Raw genomic sequence first — 26,429 nt, 5'->3', positions numbered from 1 at the left:
GTAGTCCCTTGGGGGAAATTTTCAGAACTGTTGATGAGGAGCTGAATTAGAAATGCTGTCAGCAGCAAGGAGAGAATCACGCTGATTTGACCTCTTGGCCACCTGCCTGGCAAGGACCTAACAAGATGGATACTTGCAGTGTACTGAGAAAAGTGTTAGCTGTTTAATGAATTGCAAATCAGTATCAGACTTGTTTGAGGTGCTATCTTTTTCTTTTTCTTTCTTTCTTTTCTTTTCTTTTTTTTTTTTTTTTTTTTTGAGACAGGATTTTGCTCTATAGCCCAGTGTGGAGTACAGCGGCATGATCATAGCTCACTGCAGCCTCAAACTCCTGGGCTCAGGTGATCCTCCCGCCTCAGCCTCCTAAGTAGCTGAGACTACAGGTGTGCACCACCGTGCCTGGCTATTTTTTTCATTTTTTTGTAGAGACAGGGGTCTCACTATATTGCCCAGGCTCATCTCGAACTCCTGGCTCAAGCAATCCTCCCACCTCAGCCTCTCAAAGTGCTGGGATTATAGGCATGAGCCACTGCACCCAGCCTTGCTTTACTTTTCTTTCAATGAACTAATAAGTGCACAGCTCTGAAATTTCACAAGGCTAGCACCCAGATAAAGGAACAGAAGTCCCCTTGTGATTCTTATGCCAGTCTCCACCCTCCCTCCTCCTCAAACACCATGACGTAGTTTTGCCTGTTTGATAGAAAACTTGATATAAATGCAATTCCATGGAATATGCAGATAGTCCTCTTTCATATCTGGCTCTTGTCATTCCACATTATGTTCATGAGATTCACCTATGTTGGGAGTAGCAAAAGATAACTCATTTTTGCTACTCCATAAGATTCTACTGTGTGAATATTCCAAGATTTATCCATTGGAGACATGTGGTTAGTTTCCAGTTTGGGGCTATTATGAACATCTCCATGAACATTGTCCTACATCTTCTGATGTGCACATGTGCATTTGTGTTGCGTATACACCTAGGAATTGAATCTGTAGGTTACAGAATGTGTGTCTGTTCAGCTTTTGTGTTGCCCAATCATTTCCCAAAGTGGTTCTATCAACTTACACTCAAAGCACATGAGACATTCAGTCGCCTCATGTTCTGGGTTGAATTGTGGCCCTCCAAATTCATATGCTGAAGTCCTAACCTCTACTACCTTAGAATGTGACTATATATGGAAGTAGGGCCTTTAAAAAGATAATTAAGATTAAATGAGGTTATCAGGGTGGACCCTAATCCAATATGACTAGTGTCCATATAAGAAGAGATCAGGACACAGACACACACAGAGGGATGACTCTGTGAAGACACTGGAGGAAGATGGCCATCTTCAAGCCAAGAAGAGAGGCCGTCAGAAGAGACCAACCCTGCTGACACCTTGATGGACTTCCAGCTTCCAGGACTGTGAAGAAATACATTTCCATTGTTTAAGCCACCCAATCTGTGGTACTTTGTTATGCCCGCAGATCTTACAAACATTAAAAAGATAAGAAGAGGATATGATAAACAATGACGCTCTTATGCCAATGAATTTGAAAATTCAGATGAATCTTAGAAAAAAACACAACCTACCAAAGTAGAAAAATCTGAATGATCTCATTACTCAATTTACGCAATTGAGTAAATTGAATTTATGATTTAACACCTTCCCATGAAGAAAACTCAAGTCCAGGTGGCTTCACTGATGGATTCTATCCAATATTCCAGGAGGATAAATATTTGCTTTTCCAGGGACTGCTAAAAGAGGGAGCACCTCTCAACTTGTGTGAGGACAGAATGACCTTTATCCCCAAACTAAGAACGATATTGTAAGAAAAGAAAATTATTAGCCCATCTCTCCCATGAACGTAGATGTAAAAATTCTAAAAAAACAAACAAACAAACAAAAACAAAGCACACATACACACACACACACAATTAGCCAGGCATGGTGGTACACACCTGTAGTCCCAGCTACTTGGGAGGCTAAGGAAGGAGGAGCCCAGGAGTTTGAGGCTGCAGTGAGCTACGATTGGGCCACTGCACTGCAGCCTGAGCAGCAGAGTGAGAGAGTGAGACCCTGTCTCAAAAAAAAAAAGTCCAGATTTTAAACAGATTATTGGACCGGTGGTTCCTATCCATCAGCTCATTCAACTTTAGCACCTGCCTCATCCCCAGTAGCTTTTCTAGAACTCCTGCCTTCCCCATGAAGCTCCGTGTGTTTCCCCAGTTCAAACTTGGGCTTTTCCACATTTTTACTTTACTGATGAAGACATCACAAGGAAGATACACAGATTGGCAAGTCTTTCCTATGTCTTTTTCTAATGCCGTCCGGAATCCATTTATTGACCACTTCTTTCAAGCCACTCGTCTGCACCTCTTGGGTCATGATTTCCATCATCTTCTTCCAGACTTGGCAAACCTGTTGGTGCTGAGTATAAGAGGGCTTCCGTGTCTGATTATTGCATTTTTTAAGTAAAACCACACAAAACAGACAAAGCAAATAATCACTGATAGTCTTGACATCAACATGAGCTTCAGTCATGGTCTGCCAATTTTTGGCCATTGAACACATCTTGTCACAGGTATGATCCATGCCATGGAAGTTAGGCAGGCAGTTTTTGCCCTGAACATCTTCAGTAATCAGCTTCAATTTTCTAAGTGCAACTTCATCATTCTGCAGATCAACAAGGCTCGCTTCAAACACATGACCCTTAAGGCCATCTGATGCAATTTTGGTTCCTTGAGTTCTGGTGACTAGTGTCTGTCAAATATTTCTTATATTGAATATAACAGGAGCTTTCACACTTTCACATCATACCAATCTTTCTTTCTCTCTTTGTTTCTTTTTATTTCTCCTTCCTTCCTTCCTTCCTTCCTTCCTCTCTTTCTCTCTTCCTTCCTTCCTTTTCCTTTCCTTTCCCTCCCTCCCTCCCTTCCTTCTTTCCTTCGTTCCTGCCTTCCTGCCTTCCTTCCCGCCTTCCTTCCTTTTCTCAGAGTCTCCCTGTATCACTCAGGCTGGAGTGCAATGTTGTGATCGTAGCTCACTGCAGCCTTGACCTTCTAGGCTTGAGAGGTCCTCCCACCTCAGTCTCCCAAGTAGCTGGGACCACAGGCATGCACCACCACACCCTGCTGTTTATTTGTCTGCTTGTTTGTCTGTTTGTTTATGTATGTATTTACTTATTTTTTGAAAAGACAGGGTCTCACTTTGTTGCCCAGGCTGTTCTCAAACTCCTGGCCTTAGACCATCCTCCTGCCTTGGCCGCCCAAAGTGCTTGGATTACAGGTATGAGCCACCACACCCAGCCCACCAATCTTTCTTAGAAAATGGATGAGCCACTTTCTTCTTGGCTTCCTTTTTGCTGCCTTTCAAAAGACGCTTGTTCTTGCCGACCACCGTGGCGCTGCTCAGAGAGCCAAAAGTCAGACAAGTTTAGAATTATCGTATCTTCCTGGTGATTGACTCTTTTCTCATTACCCCTCTTTAGGCCTAGTCATAACTTCTTAATGCTTTCTGCCTTAGCCTTGTTTTGTCTCATCTGACTATAACTGCACATCCACTTTGTTTTGGTTGATGTCTGCAGTGTCTACATTTTCCTATAGTTTTACTTTTAGTTTTTCTCTATCTTTATATTTAATGTGTGTCTCTTGTAAGCAGTGTTTAGTTGGATTGTGTTTTTTATTCAATCTGATAATTGTATTTTAATTGGAATATTTGATCTTTTTATATTTAATGCAATTAGTGACACATAAGATTAAAATCTATCATCAGTCCTTCTTCTCTCTTCACTATTTTAACTCTCTTATCTTCATTTTGATTATTCAAGTCATTTTTATTTTTTTTTAATTCCTTATCTGTAGTCCAGGCTGGAGTGTAGTGATGTGATCATAGCTCATTGCAGTCTCAAACTCCTAGGCTCAAGGGATTCTCTCTCCTCAGCCACCCAAATAACTGAGACTGCAAGCATGTGTCACAGTGCTGGGTTAATTTTTTAAATTTTTTATAGAGATGAAGTCTCATCGTGTTGCCCAGGCTGGTCTCAAACTCGTAGACTCAAGTGATCCTCCTGCTTCGGCCTCCCAAAGCATTGGGATTACAGGCATGAGTCACCGTGCCCAGCTGTTTTTAATTAACTCTTATTTTTTTTGTAGAGGCAAGGTCTTGCTATGTTGCCCAGTCTGGTCTCGAACGCCTGGCCTCAAGCAATCCTCTGACCTCAGCCTCCCAAGTAGCTGGGATTACAGGCACATGTCACTGGACTTGGCCAAGTCATTTTTAGTACTCCATTTCACCACTCTACTAGCTTGTCAAATACATATTATTTTACTATTTGAAATCTGCAGATTGCAATATGCATCCTGTATTTACTAGTGCCAATATGAGTCGGTACATTTATTTCTTCCCGGATGATTAAGAATACATTTAGAATATTTTAACTTCCTCTTTTCCTGCAGTAGATGCCTTCTATGCCCCATCTAAATCCCCTGGCACTCCCATTCCTGCACATCCTGGCTCAGTTTACAACTCCCAGCATCTGTGACTCACCTCCGCCCAAGGGCTTCTGTGGAGGCTGAGTATAGATAGCGCTGGCTAGAAGTGCCGGGAAATTAAAATCTCCCTGGAGTAGTTTTCAAGCCATCACTGGCCACAGTTGCTGCATAACTCTCCCAGCTTCTGCGTGCTTCAGGTGCTAGTAACTCTGAGCTGCGTTTTCCACCTTCGTTCCCAGGGTTTCCAAGCAGAATTAAGCTTCAATTACCCAGAGTGATACTTTGCGGGATTATGCACAATGTATTGGTTCCCTTCCCTTCCCTACCTCATTTCCCATGTCCCATACTGATGTGATCTGGGTTAACTTCCCAAATAAATCATTTGGACTCAGATCTTTGTTTCAAGGGTTGCTTCTGGTAAAGTCCCTTCCCTTGTTTTGTGATGTTATTGACATATATTCTGATTCTAGGTGTATATAAAACCCAGAAGTCATTATTATTTTTGTTTGATGCAGCCAGTGTGCACTTAGATTTACCCACATACTTTATGCTTTCTCTTACTCTTTATTCCTTCCTGAATTTCTGCCCTTAACTCTGGAATGGTTTTTCTCATGTTTGAAGAACTCCTTCGGGGCATATTGGCTCACACTTTGGGAGGCCAAGGCGGGAGGATTGCTTGAGTCCAGGAGTTCAAGATCAGCCTGGGCAACATAACAAGACCTCATCTCAACAAAAAAAATATAAAAATTAGCCAAGCATGGTGGTGCACACCTGTAGTCCCAGCTACTTGGAAGGCTGAGGTGGGAGGATCGTTTGAGCAGAGGAGGTCGAGGCTGCTGTGAGCCATGATCACGCCACTGCACTCCAGCCTGGGCAACAGAGTAAGACCCTGTCTCAAAAAACAAAAACAAAAACAAAAAACTCCTTTTAGCATTTCTTCTAGTGTGGGTATACAAGTAACTAATTCTCTCAGTTGTTGTTTGCCTAAACATTTATTCATTTCGCCTTCCTTTCCGAAGCATAGGTCACTGAACATAGAGTTCTAGGTTGGCAATTATCTCCTTTTTTACTCTTATTTTTTATTACTCTTTTGATTATTAAAGTCATTTTTGACTTGAAGTCAAAAATTATGTCTTAATATCACATTAAAGACATTATTTCATTTTCTCCTGGCTTCTATCCTTTCTATGAAAAACTCAGCTGTCGTTTATATTGTTCATTTTTAAAATAATATGATTTTTTTTCCTCTAGATACTTTTAAGATTTCTCTTTGATTTTTAGTGTATTTGTGAGGATGTGCTTAAGTATGGCTTTCTTTGTTTATACGCAGCTTAGGATTGATTCTCTTGCTCTCTCTTTTTTTTTGAGTCAGAGTCTCATTCTGTCACCCATGCTGAATTGCAGTGGCATGATCTCAGCTCACCACAATCTCTGACTTCCAGATTCAAGCGATTCTCATGCACCAGCCTCCCAAGTAGCTAGGATTACAGGCATGCGCCACCACGCCCAACTAATTTTTTGTGTGTGTATTTTTTTTTTTAGTAGAGATGGGGTTTTGCCAGGTTGGCCAGGCTGGTCTCAAACTCCTGGCCTCAAGTGATCCGCCCACCTTGGCCTCCCAAAGTTCTGGGACTACAGGCATGAGCCACCATGCCCGGCCTCGTTCTCTCTTTCCTCTTGTTTGGGAACCCCAATGATAGGACATTAAACATTTTTAACATACCTCTTAAATTACTGTCTATAGTTTCCATGTTCTTCCTCTCACCGTACTTCAGTCTGGACCTATCCTCCAGTTCACTGACCTTCTCATCTCTCCATTCAGCTTTTCAATCCACCTGCCTTCCAGTTTAGTGACCTCTCTTCAATGTGCATTGACTGCTAACTCCATCTATTGAGGTCTTAATTTTGGCTATTGTCCTTTTCACACTAGATTTTCCATTTGATGATATTTTTATAGATCTTAGTCACTGGAGAAATTTTTATTTTTTGAGATGGAGTCTCGCTGTGTCGCCCAGGCTGGAATGTAGTGGCATGATCTCAGCTCACTGCAACTCCACCTCCCAGGTTCAAGTGATTCTCCTGCCTCAGCCTCCCGAGTAGCTGGGATTACAGGTGTATGCCACCATACTCGGCTAATTTTTGTATTTTTAGTAGAGACGGGGTTTCACCATGTTGGCCAAGCTGGTCTTGAACTCCTGACCTAAGGTCATCCGCCCACCTTAGCCTCCCAAACTGCTGGGATTACAGGCATGAGCCGTCATGCCAGGCCAGATTTTCTATTCATATATTTTCTTAAACAGTTAAAAAATTATTTGTCAAAGTATAACATACTATATCAGGGCTATCCAGAAAAACAGACCAATAGAATGTGTGTGTCTGTCTGTGTGTTTTTATAAAGAGATTAATTACAAGGAATTGGCTCACCTAATTACAGAGTCTGAGAAATCCAAACTCAGGAGAGCTGATGGTTTAAGTTCCAGTCTGGGCCCAAGTCTGGATTCAGGAGAAGACCCATGTCCCAGTTTGGAGACAACCACACAGAGAGAAAGAATTTTTTCTTACACAGCCTTTTGTTCTATTCAGGCCTTCAGTGGATTGGATGAGGCGCATCCACATAGGAGAGGGAAGCCTGACCCACCATTATTTCCATCATTTATCAAAGATAATCTCTCTCTCCCTTTTTTTTTTTTTAAGAGATGGGATCTCACTCTGTTGCCCAGGCAGGTCTCAAACTCCTGGGCTCAGGGGATCCTCATGCCTCAGCCTTCCGAGTAGCTGGGATTACAGGTGCATATCACTGTGCCTGGCTGAAGAGTTCATCCTTTCTTTCCTGGTTGCCATACGGGTGGCTGTGGTCCTAAATCAGTTGACTGTATGTATCTGTATGTGCTTTTCCATTGGTCAGTTTGTCTGTCCTTGTGCCAATACTGATGCGGGGCAGGTGAGCCCCAGATAAGGGCTTAGCTCGGGAAAGTTCTTTGCTTTGCCCAGGAAAGAATTCAAGGGCGAGCCAAAGGTAGAAGAAAACAGCTTTACTGAAGCAGCAGTGTTACAGGATCTCACATGGAGTAGGCTTTGAACAGAGCATCACTTAACTCATAAGACAATCCCATAGTCATGGCCAGTATTTACTGAAGAACAGTCAGAAATGAAGAGGACAAAACCTTAATATTGTAAATAAGTTAATAGGAAAATAGAACTTGACTTGCCACAAGAAAGTGTCTTGCATAGACAGTCCAGGTATTTATCAATTTCATAAACTGGAATTGGGGTCAAAATGGATGGGGTAGATTTGTGGTCTCCTGGACCTTGTCCATTCTCTGTGTGGACAGAGAGGTGATGTCACAGAGGGTGACAGTATTTTAGGGACTGGTTAAAAATTACTTAACATTTAAAAAATTAAAGCCATACCTGAGTCTATATAAGCCAAGTAACGTCCATAAGATGCTAGGTTGGGGCCGGGTGTGGTGGCTCACGCCTGTAATCCCAGCACTTTGGGAGGCCGAGAGGGGGGAAGATCATCTGAGGTTGGGAGTTCTTGATCAGCCTGACAAACAGGGAGAAACCGCATCTCTACTAAAAATACAAAAATTAGCTGGGCATGGTGGCGCATGCCTGTAATCCCAGCTACTTGGGAGGCTGAGGCAGGAGAATCGCTTGAACCTGGGAGGTGGAGGTTGCAGTAAGCCGAGATCAGTCCATTGCACTCCAGCCTGGGCAAAAAAAAAAAAAAAAATGCTAGGTTGGAAGGCGCTGCCAAGGAGAAAGGCTCATGAGTCTTTGAGGTGGACACAGCTCGTCCTTGTCATCGCCCACTAATTCTTTTGATAATGGCACAAATTCTTCTTTGAGCAGCCAGCCTGGCCTGGCCACAACAGTCATTGTGATTTGTTAGTTGAGCAGACTAGAGCAATCAGATGTTCCTCTTGGAAATTCCAATGATGACAGCAGGGACAAAGAGAATGGCTGGGGATGGTTCTCAGCAGCAGCGGCACCGTAGTAGATGCTGGTCCGTTCCTGCCATCTGGATTCCTGGAGTTGCTCTAGTGACTGTCATTTGCACAGTTGTCCAGGTTTTTTCTTGGTTTCTATGAGCTTCTCCACATTTTTTCAATAGATTATTTGGTTTAAGTTAACTAGACTCAGTTTCTCTTGCTTGTAAGTCAGCAAGCCCTATAAGACCCTGATGAATTCTGGACTTAACCAGTGGGAAAACACGTTAAGAGGCAATTTAGCATATTCCTAAATTGTTATTAAGCAGAATTAGATTTAAATAACCTCAGAGGCCAGGTGCCGTGGCTCACACCTGTAATCCCAGCACTTTGAGAGGCCAAAGCAGGCAGATCACTTAAGGCCAGGAGTTCAAGACCAGCCTAGGCAATGTAGCGAGACCCGCATCTCTACAAAAAATGCAAAAATTAGCTGGGCATGGTGGCATGCACCTATAGTCTCAGCTACTTGAGAGGCGAGGTGGGAGGATTGCTTGAGGAAGTTGAAGTTGCAGTGAGCTGTGTTTTTACCACTATACTCCACCCTGGGCAACAGTTAGACCCTGTCTCAAAAAAAAATTTTATTTTAATAATAAATGACCTCAGAAAGGCATAATATAGCATAGATATGTACAAATAGTATATGCCACAATGTCACCTATTAGGAAATGGAGTGGGCCAGGCATGGTGGCTCACGCCCATAATCCCAGCACTTTGGAAGGCTGTGGCAGGAGGATCACTTGAGGCCAGGAGTTCAAGACCATCCTGGGCAACATAGCAAGACCCTGTCTCTACAAAAACAAAAAAATTAGCCAGGTGTGGTGGTGCATGCCTATAGTCCCAACTACTCAGGAGGCTGAGGTGGGAGGATCACTTCAAGAGTTCAAGGCTGCAGTGAGCCGTGATTGTACCACTGCACTCCAGCCTGGATGACAGAGCAAGCCCTTATCTCTAAAAAAAAAAAAAGAAAAAGAAAAAAAGAAAAAGAATAAAAGAAATACAGTGGACCTACCAAGAAGTTATTTCTTACATCCAATTTTAAATGCTCAATTTTTTGTCTATATTGATTTAATGCTATTACTTATTACATATTTATTAAATGCTTATTAATAACCAGATGGTGATTATTACCAACAATTAATTAATAATTCATTAAATTATTAATTAATGCACGTTCACCACTCACTAGGCTCCAGATTTTTTTTTTTTTGAGACAAGGTCTTGCTCTGTTGCCCAGGCTGAAATGCAGTGGCTCAAATCACGGCTCACTGAAGCCTTGACCTCCCAGGCTCAAGCGATCCTCCAGCCTCAACCTCCCAAGTAGCTGAGACGACAGGTACATACCACCATACCTGGCTAGTTTTTTAAATTTTTTTGTAGAGACAGGGGTCTCGCTGTGTTGCCTAAGCTGGTCTCAAACTCCTGGGCTAAAGCGATCCTCCTGCCTCAGCCTCCCAAAGTGCTGGGATTATAGGCGTGAGCCACCATGCTTGGCCCAGGCTCCAACTTTATAGGTGATAGAGGATGTGCTGCTTTTGTTGTGTGTGATTGAGGGTGGTTGCTAAGACACCAGTCATGAAAGAATTAATGGAGACACAGAAATGAGTTTACCAGAACCTAGCTGGACAGGGGTGGGGTGGAGGGGCGGTGCTCTGAATGTACATATAAGGAATCCATTGATAAGCTACTTGGGCTGGGGAGTGAGACCGCCAGGGTGCACGCTCTGGCAGGAGTGGGAACGTGAACTGCCTTCTAATGTGTGTGGGTCCTCTTACCTGCAGGACTAGCATAGCCTATTGTTCAGAGTTAGCACTGCCATCAGATGATGGGGTTTGGATCCCAGCTCTAAGACTTTTTTTTTCTTAAGAAAGTTTAAATCCTGGTAAAATATGCATAAGATAAAATTCACCACCTTAACCAATTTTAAATGTATGTTTCAGTCGTATTAAATGCATTCATTTGTTGTGCAACCAATCTCCAGAACTCTTTTAATCTTGCAAAACTGAAACTGTACCCACTGAACAACTCCACTCCCCCCAGCCCCTGGCAACCACCATTTTGCTTTCTGTTTCTATAAGTTTGACTACCCTAGGTACCTTATGTAGTATTTGCTTAGAATATACAGTATTTGCTTTTTGTGACTGGCTTATTTCATTTAGCATAACATTCTCAAGGTTTATCTATATTGTAGCATGCACCAGAATTTCATTCCTTTATAAGGCTGAATAATATTCCATTGTATGGACATACCATCTTTTGTTTATCCATTCATGCATTGTTAGGCCCTTGGGGTGCTTCTACTTTTTGGCTATTGAGAATAATGCTGCTATGAACATGGATGTACAAATACCTTGTTGAGACTCTGCTTCCAGTTCTTTCAGGTCTGTACTCAGAAGCAAAATTGCTGGATCATATAGGAATTCTATTGTTAATGTTTGGAGGAACCACCATATTGTTTTCTGCAGTGACTGCAATTTTTCACTTTTTTTTTTTTTTTTTTGAGACGGAGTCTCGATATGTCGCCCAGGTTGGAGTGCAGTGGCACAATCTCAGCTCACTGCAACCTCCACCTCCCAGGTTCAAGCAAGTCTCCTGCCTCAGCCTCCTGAGTACCTGGGACTACAGGTGCATGTCACCATGCTGGGCTAATTTTTGTATTTTTAGTAGAGAGGGGGTTTCCCCATGTTGGCCAGGTTGGTCTCGAACTCCTGACCTCAGGTGTTCTACCGGCCTCAGCCTCCCAAAGTGCTGGGATTACAAGCATGAGCCACCACGCTCAGCCACTTTTTGACATTTCTACCAGCAATATATGAATGTTCAATTTTCCTACATCCTCACCAACACTTGTCATTCTCCTTTTAAAAATGATAATAGTCATCATAGTAAGTGAGCTTAGATATGTTAACGCTCATGTGTGATTGGGAAATTATAGATCTTTTTAGTGGAGTTTATAAGTGGCAGAGAGTATGAGTGGTAGAGACTGTGGCCGTTGTTGGTTGTAGCACAGCCACATAGAGACACTGAGGAGGCCCTCTCAGGAGAAGGTCACAGACCAGCTAGTGCCAGAGAACCCAAAAAGGCCAGCGAGAGCCCCGGCTGCTCAGATGAGGGAAGTACGATAGAGCCACACCCAGAAAACTGTGCTTAGCTAGGGCAGCTTTCTACCACAAGCATGTAGAGTTTTCTGGCTGGCAGCGTGCAAAGAGGAACCAAAGCTATTAAAAGAATGGAGGAATTGGTCCATCACGAAAGACTAAAGCTCCAAGGGGTAGTTTGGGTCATCTGTGTCCACTATTTACAATTATATAATGGGCAAAACCAACCAAGCAATTGTTTTTTTTAGAAGGAAGAGGATGTCTTCAGTAGGGAAAATATACTAGCTATATTGCAAAGACTTTGAAAAAGCAATTGAGTTCAATATTAAACCAAAAAATATTAGTATAAAGCAATGCAAAATGAGGAATAGTTTCACCAGAAAGTGAGGAAGTACTATTTTTGGAAATCTCTCTGATGAAAGTAGTTTGTCTTATTGAAAGCAAAGTTTAATTTTTCTACAGATCCATCAAGTAACAGAAGAATGCTCAGTTATGGCTTCTTTGTGGGTTTTTCTTATTATTATTATTTTCCATTCATGGCCAGGCACAGTGGCTCACTATGTAATCCCAGCACTTTGGGAAGCTGAGGAGGGAGGATCGCTTGAGGCTGAGAGTTCAAGACCAGCCTGGTCAACATAGCAAGACCCCCCACCTCTATAAATAAATAAGTCAATAAATAGATAAATAAATAAATAAGGCTGGCATGGTGGTGCACACTTGTGGTCCTAGCTACTCAGGAGGCTAAAGCAGGAGGATCACTTGAGCCCACGGGTTTAAGGCTGCAGTGAGATATGATTACGGCACCGTACTCCAGGCTTGGGGATAGACTAAAACTGTCTCAAAAAAGATAAAATACACGTCTGTAATCCCACACTTTGGGAGGCCAAGGCAGGGTGATCACTTGAGGTCAGGAGTTTGAGATCAGCCTGGCCAACATGGCAAAATCCCATCTCTACTAAAAGTACAAAAATTAGCCAGGCATGGTGGTACGTGCCTGTAATCCCAGCTGCTTGGGAGGCTGAGACAAGAGAATCTCTTGAACCCAGGAGGTGGAGGTTGCAGTGAGCCAAGATGGCACCACTGCACTCCAGCCTCGCTGACAGAGCAAGACTCCATCTCAAAAAAAAAAAAAAAAAGATAAAATAATTTTTTAAAAAATTATTTACAAATTGGCAAAACAATATTACAATTCAAAGCAAAACTCCCCCACAGTTCCATCAGCTGTTTAAATCAATATTTCTGTAGATACATGGCACCCTCTAGCCTTTGTCCATACACTTAGTCAGTGTTTACAGATTTGGACTAATAGTGATAGAAGTTTGTTTCTTCCTATCTTACTTAACATGGCATCATGGGTAATTTTCTGTTTTGGTAGAATCTTTTCCTACCCTCGCCTCTGACTTCTCCCATTGCAAACAGTGCTAAAATGCCATCTTGGTGTAAATATACCTGTAGGCTGGTAATTTTGTAAGATAATTTTAGAAGACAGATTCTCAAGAATTATCATTTCTGGGTCAGAAGGAACTACTTTTTTTCCTTTTTTTTTTTTGAGACAGGGTCTCACTCTGTCACTCAGGCTGGAGTGCAGTGGTGCCATCTCGGCTCACTGCAACCTCTGCCTCCCAGGCTCAAGCCATCCTCCCACCTCAGACTCCTGAGTAGCTGGGACTACAGGCCTGCGCCACCATGTCCGGCTAATTTTTTGTATTTTTGTAGGGACAGGGTTTTGCCATGTTGCCCAGGCTGGTCTCAAACTCTTGGGCTCAAGCGATCCACCAGCCTCCCAAAGTGCTGGGATTATAGGCGTGAGCCTCCTCGCCCGGCCACGTGTATGTTTTTTTTATCTGAATGACATTGCCGAATTATTTCCCCAAAGCATTGCTGTAATTCTACCCACAAGGTACACAGTGTCTGATTTCATGTATTCTTACCAGCCAGCCACTCTTTAATTTTTGCCAATCTGATGATTTTTTTCTTTAAAAACCTGCTCTAGTTTCTTTAATTGGCATTTCCCTGATTACTAATGAAACTGATCTTTTCACTTACTTGTTGGCTATTTAAATTTCTCTTCCTGTGAAAAACCTATTAAATTCCTCCCCCTCCTTTTCCCATTGAATTTTTTGTGCTTTTCTTCTCAAGGCTGTCTGTGCGTGTAGGATATTAACCCTTCCTCTGCCATATGTATTGCAAGTACTTTTCCCGGCATGGGCCTCTCAGCCCCCTTTAGTCCTGAGTCAGAAAAATAAATATCCTTTGTCAATGGAAAGGAGAATGAGTCCAATTTGCTGTCTCTGTGGGCAACTTGCTCTATCATCCACCCACTCTTCAACTGGCTGATTCTCTTCAAAATGGAAGGGGTCTTTGCTGACATGGAGGCTGAAACTGAAAGACCGAAGTCCCTGCATGAATGAAGGTGTGAAGCTGAGTGGGGCTGGAGAAGGACATAGGTGTTGCTGGAGAGAGAGAAGCAGGGGCTGGATCATGCTGGGCCTTGTAGGGTTTATTTTAAGCGCAAAGGGAAGTTACGCACTGGATTATGTTTTTGCAACAGTGCCTCTGGATGGAGAATGTATTGTAAGGGAACAGGAAGGCAGGCATGGAGCCCAGTTAGGATTTGCCCATCATTGTGGTCCAGGTGGAAGACAGCAGTGGTTTGTACTAGGCTATTGGCAGCAGGGATAAGAAGTTGATAGGCCTATTTTGAGCCAAAGAGGAGACAATAGGTTATAAGAGATTAGGCAGGGAACAGTGGGGAAGAAGGAGAGGTAGAGATTGGCTCCTCAAATTCTGGATTAAGTAGCTGGAAAGAAGGGGCAGATTAGGGGCAGGAGGTAAGTTCACCGGGAAAACAAGATTTCATCTTAGACTTGTTAATTCCGAGATAACTGTGAAATAGAGAGAGAGAGAGATGGGATGTTAGAGGGTGATGCTCAGGCTTGGCCTCTGGGCTGAAGACATGAATTTGGGACTAAACAGCAAGGAGATCATATTTAAAGCCGGGGCAGAGGATTAGAGTCCCCAGAAGAACAGTGCAGATAGAGGAGACAAGTGAGGCTGCCCCTGGGAGAGGAGGAGCTGACACAGGAGACTGGAAGCAGCAGGTGGACAGCAAGAGAGGAAGCATTTCACCAGCGGGAGGCTGCAGCACGCTGCCGCGGACGAGGGGAGGGGCCGCTGCTGGGCCTAAGAACAGGGAGGGCGCCTTTCCAACAACAACCACAGTAAAGTGGGGAACAGATGAAACCGCATTGGGAAATTAATGAAAGGTGAATAGGCAGAGATAGTGTTTGGAGAGAACTCTGTCAGGAAGTTTAGTTATGAGTGAAGAGTTAAGAAGTAAGGGCCAGGTGTGGTGGCTCACGCCTATAACCCCAGCACTTTGGGAAACCAAGGCAGGAAGATCATTGAGGCCAAGAGTTCAAGAGCAGCCTGGGCAACATAGCTAGACCCTGTCTCTACAAATAATAATAATAAAAATTAGCCGGGCACAGTGGTGCACGCCTGTGGTCTCAGCTACTCAGGAGGCTGCAGTGAGAGGATGGCTTGAGCCCCAGAGGTCAAGGCTGCAGTGTGCCGTGATTGTACCACTGCACTCCAGCCTGGGAGACAGAGCTAGACTCTGTCTCAGAAAAAAAAAAAAAAGAAATAGGGAGATGGTTGGAAAGGTGTGTAGTCAGAGAGAGGCGTTTTGTTTTCTTAAGTGGGAGACCCTAGAGCATAGTTCAATGCAGGTGGGGTGGCACCCCTGAGAATGTGGAAGAAAATGCGTCCAGAGCATGAGAACAGGGCTTCACCGGGGGCAGAAGGAGGGTCACCTCCCTTGTTACAATAGAAGGAACAAAAGAGAAGGTGGGTGAAGACTGATGAAGAGAGAATAATAAAGAGGAAGTTCATCTCATGAAATTTCAGCATGAGAAAGAGAAAATCCTGCCAAACAGAGACAGGAAATCAGGCCCCCACAGAAGAACGACAATCATATTAGCATCGTGTCTGTCATTGGCAACACTGGGTGCTGAGATGATGGAACACACTATAGATAGTTCTGAAATAAATACAATTTTTAAGCTGGGTGCGGTGGCTCACGCCTGTAATCCCAACAGGCGTTGGGAGGCTGAGGTGGGCTGATCACTCGAGGTCAGGAGTTCGAGACCAGCCTGGCCAACATGGTGAAATCCCGTCTCTACTAAAAATACAAAATTTAGCTGTGTGTGGTGGTGCACATTTGTAATTCCAGCTACTCAGAAGGCCAAGGCATGAGAATTGCTTGAAACTGGGAGGCAGAGGTTGCAGTGAGTTGAGATCACACCACTGCACTCCAGCTTGGGTGACAGAGCATGACTCTGTCTCAAAAAAAAGAAAAAGAAAAAAGAAATACAATTTTTAAACCCAGAGCTCTACACCAAGTCAAACCAGCATTCAAATGGAAAGCACAGGCCGGGCGCGGTGGCTCACACCTGTAATCCCAGCACTTTGGGAGGCCGAGGCGGGCAGATCACAAGGTCAGGAGATCGAGACCATCCTGGCTAACATGGTGAAACCCTGTATCTACTAAAAATACAAAAAGAATTAGCCGGGCGTGGTGGCAGGTGCCTGTAGTCCCAGCTACTCGGGAGGCTGAGGCAGGAGGATAGCGTGAACCCGGGAGGTGGAGCTTGCAGTGAGCTGTGATTGCACCACTTCACTCCAGCCTGGACAACAGAGCGAGACTCTGTCCAAAAAAAAAAAAAAAAGGGAAAACACAAAATAAAGACATTTTCAGTCATCTAAAGACTCATAAAGTTTACCCTCAAAGAATTCCCTGAAAATTTTATTATAAGACAAATTCCAACAAGTCAGAAAATGAATCCGTGAGAAAGATAAGTGAGACTAAAAACAGTGACAAGCAAAAAAAAAAAAGGGGGGGGGGGGGGGGGGGGGGGACATAAACTTATAATTAAAGATAAATAATTGCTTTTTTTTTTTAAAGGTAGTCTAAAACTCAAGTTCAGATGATGTAAACATGAGAGATGGAGGGGCAGAGAAGAAGGAGAGGCATGAAATCCTACTAAGTTCTTTGTCTTGTTCAGGACAGGAAAGATACTGGGCACCACTAAATATTGGTAGAAAAAATGTCTTTTAAAAATGTGACTGTAGGCTGGGCGCCATGGCTCACGCCTGTAATCCCAGCACTTTGGGAGGCCAAGGTGGGTGGATCACCTGAGATCAAGAGTTTGAGACCAGCGTGGTCAGCATGGTGAAACCTCGTCTCTACTAAAAATACAAAATTAGCTGGGCGTGGTGGTGCATGCCTGTAATCCCAGCTACTTGGGAGGGTGAGGCAGGAGAATTGCTTGAACCTAAGAGGCAGAGATTCCAGTGAGCCGAGATCACACCATTGCACTCCAGCCTAGACAACAAGAGTGAAACTCCATCTCAAAAAAACAAAAAAAAAAGATTGTAATCCTAGAAAAATAAAAGATGCATAAATTCTGTGTATCCTAATTCCCAGAGGGAAAAAGAATGGAAGAAAGAAAATCCTATTCTTCAATGAAGGAAACAATTTTTTTTTAATGAAGAAAGAAAGACAAAAAAAAGAAAAATATTTCTATTTGGAAATAAAAATAGGAAACCTAAAATAAGATGGTATAAACAGTTTCAAACATATCTCACTGAGGACAGTGGAGAAGCGATTTATTAGAAAAACATAATTACATTTCTGGGTAAGATTGTGTTCTTTTTTTCACCCCAATAGAAAGGTGTTGAGAAACACCTCTAAAACTGTCTCTCTTTTTTTGAAGAGAAAGATTCTGTCTCTCTCTGTTGCCCAGGCTGGAGTGCAGTGGCACAACCATAGCTCACTGCAGTCTTGGCCTCCTGGGCTGGAACACAGGCATGCCCCACCACACTCAGCTATTTTTTTTTTTTAAGAGAGGATCTCACTATGTTGCCCAGGCTGGTCTTACATATTTGGCCTCAAGTGATTCTCCCACCTCAACCTCCAAAACATTGGGGTTATAAGTGTGAGCCACCGTGGCTGGCTAACTCTCTTTATCGATAAATATGCTAGTTACTGTGGCCGCATAATAAATTACCCCAAAATTTAATGGCATCAACCATTTATTTTGCTCACAGATTCTATGGATAGGTAATTTGGACAGGATACAATGAAGATGGCCTGTTTTTGCTTTAGGGTGTTTGGGGCCTTGGTTGGAAGACTTATAAGCTGGGAGTTGCAGTCATCGCAGGGCTGGTTCATTCATGTGTCTGGCAGTTGATACTGGCCGTTGGCTGGGAGCCTCCTTTCCTCTCCACGTGGCTTGGGCTTCCCCACAACATGGTGGCTAGGTTCCAAGGACATGGATTCCAATAGGAAAACAGCCAGTTGGAAGCTGGAGGGGAACACAGCACCAGAGCTACATTCTGCTTGTTAGAAGTGCATCACTGAGGCCAGCTCACGTTCGAGGGCAGGGGAATTAGACTCCACCTTTAGTGAGAGAAGTGGCAAAGAATTTGTGGACATGTTTTAAAACCATCATAATGACCAAGTGGAATTCTTTTTGGTCAAACTTAAAATGGGCCGGGCGCAGTGGCTCATGCCTGCAATCCCAGCATTTGGGGAGGCCAAGGGGGGCAGATCACTTGAGGTCAGGAGTTCAAGACCAACCTAGCCAAAATGGTGAAACCCCATCTCTACTAAAAATACAAAAAATTATCCAGGCATGGTGGTGCACACCTGTAATCCCAGCTTCTCAGGAGGCTGAAGCACAAGAATTTCTTGAGCCCGGGAGGCAGAGGTTGCAGTGAGCTGAGATTGTGCCACTGCACTCCAGCCTGGGCAACAGAGCAAGACTGTCTCAAAACAAACAAACAAACAAAAACTTAAAATATACTATATAAATAAACTTTAATTCTACAGCACATGATAATATGCTAAACTAAGACAATACATGGCCAAATAGACAACTTTTAAACAATTTTAGTGATTTGTCATTAACAAACTGTTAAATTTTGCAAGTTCCCTTTTTTTCAGCTCCCAGATCAGGTAAATTTATAAGAACTTCAACCAAGAAAATCAGCTACTTGCTGTTGACAAGAGCTATGGGTAAAACAAACTAAAAATAAAGCCCTTGAAATAAAAAGACATAAAAAATACACCAGGCAGCCTAAGAAAAATAACTCAGAGTGAAAACATTAGGGAATTTCATATTCATTAACCTTATAAGTAATCAGGAAAATAGAAGTTAAAGCAACAATGAGCTATCAAACAAACAAAATTTAAAATTATTAATATCCATTATTTGATATTACAAAATATTATTGAAAGATGTATGTATTTACTGCTGGTGAGTGTGTGAAACTGTGTAGCCTTTCTGAAAAACAATGTGTAGTATCTGTTACATTTGATTTTTATTTTCTTTTTTTTTTTTTAAGAGACAGGGTCTTGCTCTGTCACCCCTCCAGGAGTGCAGTGGTGTGATCATAGCTCATTGCAGCTTTGAACTCTCGGGCTCAAGCAATCCTCCCACCTCAGCCTCCAAAGCAGCTGGGACCACAGGTGTGTGCCACCACAACCAGCCAAGTTTTTAGAGATAGGGTCTTACTATGTTGCCCAGGCTAGTTTCCAACTCCTGGCTTTAAGTGATCCTTCCACCTTGGCCTCTCAAAGTGCTGGGATTACAGGTGTGAGCCACTGCTCCCGGCCTCTGTTAAATTTTAAACCCCACACCCTTTGACCCAACAATTTCACTACTAAGTATTAAGCCTACACACATCTTTGCTATATAATATTATACCATGCAGTATTTTTTAAAGCAAAGGCAGATCTCTATGTAATAACACAGAGGGATCTCCAAAACACAATGTTAAGTGAAAAAGCAAGCAGCAGAGCAATACATATCACACAAGCCCTTTTTTTTTAAAGTTAGAAAACTAAATGATGTATCTACATCTTCTTATTTACGTTCATACCTATACATCACAAAAAAAGGTGAAGAAAGGTTTGCATTAAACTGATGACAGTGGCTTCCTCTTAGAACTGCGGTAGGATTCGAAATTTGGGATAAGGGGGTAATTGAAAATGTTTTCCTCTACACCTTGCTATACTTTGATTTTCTTAAAAATAAAATACACATATATCATCTGTATAACTTAAAAATTAAAAATTAAAAGGGCTGGGCCCAGTGGCTCCCACCTGTGATCTTAGCACTTTGGGAGGCCAAGGCAGGAGAATTGCTTGAGGCCAGGAGTTTGAGACCAGCGTGGGCAACAAAGCAAGACTCCATCTACAAAAAAAAAAAAAAACTTTTTTTAATAGCCGGGCATGGTGGTGCATGCCTGTAGTCCCAGCTTGTCAGGAAGCTGAGGTGGGAGGCTCGCTTGAGGCCAGGAGTTTGAGGCAGCTCAGGAGTTCGAGGCTGCAGTGAACTAAGAAGGTGCCATTGCACTCCAGCCTCAGTGACAGGGCGAAGCCCCATCTCTCAATAAAATAAAATAAACTCTTTTTTTTGTTTGTAATGTTATTGGTAACTTCTTTACTGAGATATAATTCCCACACCATACAATTCACCCATTTTAAGTGTACAATTTAATGATTTTTTTGTATATTCACAGAGTTGTACAACTATCAGTACAATTTTAGAACATTTTCTTCACTCTCAAAACCAGCTCTGTCCCCTTTAGCTATCATGTGCCACCCCCAATCACCCCCTCCTTACAGCCCTAGGCAGCCATTAATCTCCTTTCTGTCTCCATAGATTTGCATGTTCAGGACACTTCATATAAATGGACTCATAGACTGTGTCATCTTTTATAACTGTCTCTGCCACTTTGCATAATATGTTCAAGGTTCATCTGTGTGGTAGCACATATCAGCATGATATTCCTTTTCACAGCCAAGTAATATTCCATCATGTGGATATACCATAATTTGTTTATCCTTTCAGCAGTGGGTGAGCATTTAGATTGGTTCCACCTTTTACCTGTTATAAATAATACCACCATAAGTATTCACGTGTGAGATTTTGTATGGACATATTACATGGTTTGACTGTGTCCCCACTCAAATCTCATCTTGAATTATAGGTCCCATAATTCCCACGTGTTGTGGGAGGGACTCAGGAGATAATTGAATCATGGGTGTGGGTCTTTCCCTTTCCCATGCTGTTCTCGTGATAATGGATAAGTCTCACAAGATCTGATGGTTTTATAGAGGAGAGTTTCCCAGCACGAGCCCTCTCTTCCCTGCCAGCATGTAAGACATGCCTTTTGCCTTCTGCCATGATTGTGAAGCCTCCCCAGCCACGTGGAACTGTGAGTCCATTAAACCTCTTCTTTTCTTTATAAATTACCCAGTCTCAGGTATGTCTTTATCAGCAGCATGAAAACAGACTAACACAACATATTTTCATTTCTCTTACCTGTATACCTAGGCATGGAATTGCTGGGTCAAATGGCAGCTCTTTTTGAGAAACTGCCAGAGTGCTTTCCAAAGTGGCTGCACCATTTTACATCCCCACCAGCAGGGTTTGAGGGTATCAGTCTCTCCACACTAACACTTACTAGCCGTCTTTTTTATTATAGGCTTCCTAGTGGGTGTGAAGTGAGTATCCCATTGTGTTATTTGCATTTCCCTGAGGAATAATGATGTTGAGCGCCCTTTCATGTGCTTATTGGCCAGGTGTAGAACTTTTTTGGAGAAATGTTTATTCAAATCCTTTGTCCATTTTTTTAATTGGGATAATTTTATTCTTGAGTTGTAAGAGTTCTTTATGTATTCTACATATAAGTCCCTTAATAGAGATACAATTTGCATGTATTTTCTGCCATTGTTCAGTTGTTTCACTTTCTTTTTTGTTTGTTTTGTTTTGTTTTTTGTTTTCGAGACAGTGTTTCCCTCTGTCACCCATGCTGGAGTGCAGTAGCACAATCATAGCTCCCTGCAGCTTCAAACTCCTGGGCTCAATGATTCTCCCACATTAGCTCCTGGTAGCTGGGACTATAGGTATGCACCATGCACCTGGCTAATTTTCTTTTTTTTTTTTTGAGAGACAGGGTCTTGCTATGTTGTCCAGGCTGGTCTTGAACTCCCAGCCTCAAGCAGTCCTTCCACCTCAGCCCCCCAAAGTGCTGGGACTACAGCATGGGCCACCAAGCCTGGCCAACTTTCTTATTAGTGTCATTTGAAGCATACAAATTTTTAATTTTGATGAAGTCCAATTTATCTATATTTATTTTGTTGTTTATGCTTTGGGTGTCGTATCTGAGAAACCATTTTGCCTAACCAAGGTCATAAAGAATTACTTCTTTGTTTTCTTCTAAGAATCTCATAGCTTTTGCTCTTACATTTAGGTCTTTGATCCATTTTGAATTAATTTTTGTATATGGTGTGAGGTAGGGGTCCAGCCTCATTCTTTCACATATAGATATCCAGTTGTCCCAGCACCATATATTGAAGAGACTATTATTTTCTGCCACTGAATGCTTTTGGCACCCTTGTTGAAAAATCAATTTACCATCAATATATGGATTTATTTCTGGACTCTCAATTCTCTTCCATTGATCTATATGTCTAATGTCATGCCAGTACCACACTGTCTTGATTACCTTTGCTTTGTAGTAAGTTTTGGAATCAGGAAGTTTCAGTCCTCCAAACATTGTTCTTCTATTCAAGATTATGTTGGCTATTTTAAGTCCCTTGAGTTTCACATGAATTTTAGGATCAGCAGTGTGTCCATTTCTATTACATAAAGAAGCCAGTTGAGATTCTTATAGGGATTGCATTGAATAAAATAAGCTTTCTAAATGGTAGACATCATTATGTTATTATTGTTTTATGGAAATGGAAATAAAGTATTGTGTCACTAAGTGGTTTCATGAGACTCAACTTGCAGGAGTTAATAGATGTCAATGTCTCTCATCACTTAGATCCAGAATTGCGAAATTCTCATTATTTTGCTTCCTATGTACCTTTCTTTTTCTTTCTTTCTTTCTTATTTTTTATTTATTTATTTATTTTTTTTTTTTTTTGAGGTGGAGTTTTGCTCTTGTCATCCAGGCTGGAGTGCACTCGGCTCACTGCAACCTCTGCCTCCAAGGTTCAAGTGATGATTCTCCTGCCTCAGCCTCCTGAGTGGCTGGGATTACAGGCACGCACCACCATGTCTGGCTAATTTTTGTATTTTTAGTAGAGGCAGAGTTTCACCATGTTGGCCAGGCTGGTCTCAAACTCCTGACCTCAGGCGATCCACTTGGCTTGGCCTCCCAAAGTGCTGGCATTACAGGCGTGAGACACTGTGCCTGGCCCCTATGTACCTTTCAAAACCACACTTGTTTTTTCTCTACCTCTGCTCTACTTTCCTGGCTTAGGCCACCAGCATTTCTAATCTGCATTATTAAAGCATCTCCCAGAAGTCACTCTGCCTTCACTCTGGTCTCCTCTAAACCATTCTCTAAGCTGCAGTCAGAATTGTCTCTCTAAAGCCCAGAGACAATCCTGTATCCTCCCTTTGAAAAACACATTAGTGACTATCCATGACTGTCAAGGTAAAGTTCAAATGAGCATACTTATAAACCCCTTCCACATCTGGCTTCTACTTGTCTGTTGCCCATCTCCTATTCCTCCTCAGTAATACCAACCCAATCCTATATTTCAGACTTGCCAAAAAAACTGCAGGGCCAGAACACATCAGGCACTTTCATGCCTCCCTGTGCTGGCACACATGTGAGCCAGGCACACTTTGCCTGGAATGCCCTCCCTTACCACCTCTCTGAAAAATTCTTAGTCATCTTTTAAGACTTGGCTCAAATATTATTTTCACTCTTTTGATGATGATGATGATGATGGCAGAATACACATTTGGTGTTAAAATTTAAACCATATGAAGTATAAAATTGAAATTAAAAAAAAAGTCTTCCACCCTCAACCTCCAGTCCTTTTTTTCTGTCCATTTTTAATTGATGTGTTTTGAGGCTCTGTTATTAGGTACATACACATTTACAACGATCATAACTTCATAATATATTGACCTTTTATCATTATAAAAGATTCCTTTTCTGGTAATATTATTTGTCTTGAAAACTATTAATATTTGTAAAGCCAATTAAGCCTTCTTATGCTTAAGGTTTACATGATATATCTTTTCCTATCAATTTTCAACTTATTTGTGTCTATATTTAAAGTAGGTTGCCTAATGGCCAGGCACAGTGGCTCACACCTCTAATCCCAACACTTTGGGAGGCCAAGGCAGGCAAATCACTTGAGCCCAGGAGTTTGAGACCAGCCTGGTCAACAAAGGGAGACCTGTTTCTACAAAAAAATACAAAAATTAGCCAGACATGGTGGTGCATGCCTGTGGTCCCAGCTACTTAGGAGACTGAGAAGTGAGGACCTGGGAGGTTGAGACTGCAGTAAACTGTGTTGGTGTCACTGCATTCCAGCCTGGGTGACAGAACGGGACCATCTCAAAAGAAAAAACCAAAAAAAAAAAACAAAAAGCGGGTTGCTTATAGACAGCATATAATTGGGCCTTGGAATTTTTTTTTTTTTTTTTTTTTTTGAGATGGAGTCTTGCTCTGTCACCCAGGCTGGAGTGCAGTGGCATGATCTCAGCTCACTGCAACATCTGCCTCCCAGGTTTAAGCAATTCTCCTGCCTCAGCCTCCCGAGTAGCTGGGACTACAGGCGTGCACCACCATGCCAGGCTAATTTTTGTATTTCTAGTAGAGACAGGGTTTCGTCATGTTGACCAGGGTGGTCTCAAACTCCTGACCTTGCGATCCACCTGCCTCGGCCTCCCAAACATTTTTATCTATTCTGACAATCTCTGCCTTTTAACTACAATGCTATTCCTTCTTATTTAATATAATTATTGATATGATTAGATTTAAGCCTGTAATTTTACTGTTTTCTGTTTGTCTTCTGTTTTTAAATTCTGTTTCTCTTCCTTCCTTTTGATTACCTGAATATATTTTTGAATTCCATTTTAACCTGTCCATTGCTTTACAGCTACACCTTTTTGGCTTATTTTTAAGTTATTGCCCTAGGGTTAGAATATACACCCTTAACTTTTTATAGCCTGCCAAAAGTTCATATTGCACCACTTTGCATAAAATGCAGAAAGCTTGCAACTATATAGGCTCATGTACACTCTCTGTTATTTATGTTATAGTTGCCATAATTACTACACCTACAGAAATTATAAACCCCATAACACAATATAATTTTTGCTTTAAACAATTATCTGTGTTTTAAAGAAATTAAGAGGACAAAAGTAATCTTTTCTACTTATCCGCATATTTACCATTTCTGACGAGCTTCATTCTGTCCTGTAGATCCGAGTTTCCATCTGGTTTCATTTCCCTTCAGCGTGCAGAACTTTTCCTTTAGCATTTTTTTCAATAGAGATGAGAGCTCACTATGTTGCCCAGGCTGGTCTTGAACTCCTGGCCTCAAATGATCCTTCCACCTTGGCCTCCTAAAGCACCTTTAGCATTCCTTGTAGTGCAGGTTTGCTGCTAACAAATTCTCCTAGTTATTTTAAAAACTATTATTATATATATATTATATAATGTATATATTATTTTTTATATAAATATAAATATTTCCAATATATTATATATAATATATAATTATAAATTTTATTTATGTTATGTATAATATTTATATTTATATTTATATTTAATTACATTACAAATATATGTTTATTTATAAAATATTTATTATGTTATATAAATATTATATAATATATTATATATGTTTATATATTTTAATATTATATGTTTAATTATATAATATATTAATATATTATATATTTATATAATATTCATATAATATATATTTTAGTTGCATGTGCAGGTTTGTTATGTGGGTGCATTGTGTGATGCTGAGGTTTGGGGTTCAGATGATCCCATCACCCAGGTAGTGAGCACAGTACCCAACAGGTAGTTTTTCAGCCCACACCCCCTTCCCTCTCCCCACAGTAGTCCCCAGTGTCTATCGTTCCCATCTTTATGTCTATGTTATTTCATCTTTATTCTTTTTTCTTTTTCTTTTCTTTTTCTTTTTCTTTTTCTTTTTTTTTTGAGACAGGGTCTCGCACTGTCACCCAGGCTGGAGTGCAGTGGCAGGATGATCTTGGTTCACTTCATATTCTGCCTTCCAGGCTCAAACAATCCTCCCACCTAAGCCTCCTGAGCAGCTGAGACTACAGGCACACACCACCACACCTGGCTGATTTTTGTATTTTTTTGTAGAGACAGGGTTTCACCTTTTTCCCCTGGCTGATCTCAAACTCCTGACCTCAGCTGATCCTCCAGCCTCAGCCTCCCAAAGTGCTGGGACTACAGGCGTAAGCCACCACACCCAGCCTCACCTTTATCCTTTATTTTATTTATTTATTTATTTATTTTTGCAACAGGGTCTCGCTCTATCACCCAGGCTGGAGTGCAATGGCACAATCTCAGCTCACTGCAACCTCTGCCTTCCTGGTTCAAGCAATTCTTGTGCCTCAACCTCCCAAGAAGCTGGGATTACAGGCACGCACCACTACACCCAGCTAATTTTTGTATTTTTAGTAGATATGGGGTTTCACCATGTTGGCCAGGCTGGTCTCAAACTCCTGAGGTCAAGTGATCCCCCACCTCCTCAGCCTCCCAAAGCACTGGGACTACAGGCATGAGCCACCACACCCAGCCTCACCTTTATTCTTAAAAGATATCTTCACTAGATATAGAATTCTGGATTGACTGGTTTTTTCCCAGTGCTTTCAAGATGTTGTTTCACTGTCTTCTGGCCTCATTTATTTCTGATATAAGTCCACGGTCATTTGAATATTTGCACCTCTGTATGCAAGGTCTTGTTTTCTCTGACCATGTTCAAGATTGTATTTTTAT

The 26,429-nt window shown here is 41.9% G+C and overlaps 1 pseudogene; it reads right to left on the bottom strand.

Annotated features, from left to right (window-relative positions):
• Window positions 1-2,090: 2,090 nt before the first annotated feature.
• Window positions 2,091-3,484, bottom strand: LOC116479555 (small ribosomal subunit protein eS1-like; annotated as a pseudogene).
• Between the last annotated feature and the right edge of the window lie 22,945 nt (window positions 3,485-26,429).

Source organism: Hylobates moloch, unplaced genomic scaffold, assembly GCF_009828535.3.
Source record: "Hylobates moloch isolate HMO894 unplaced genomic scaffold, HMol_V3 SCAFFOLD_12, whole genome shotgun sequence".
NCBI lineage: Eukaryota > Metazoa > Chordata > Mammalia > Primates > Hylobatidae > Hylobates > Hylobates moloch.
The sequence above is the reverse complement of the archived record's forward strand: the minus strand, read 5'-3'. Positions and strand labels throughout refer to the sequence as shown.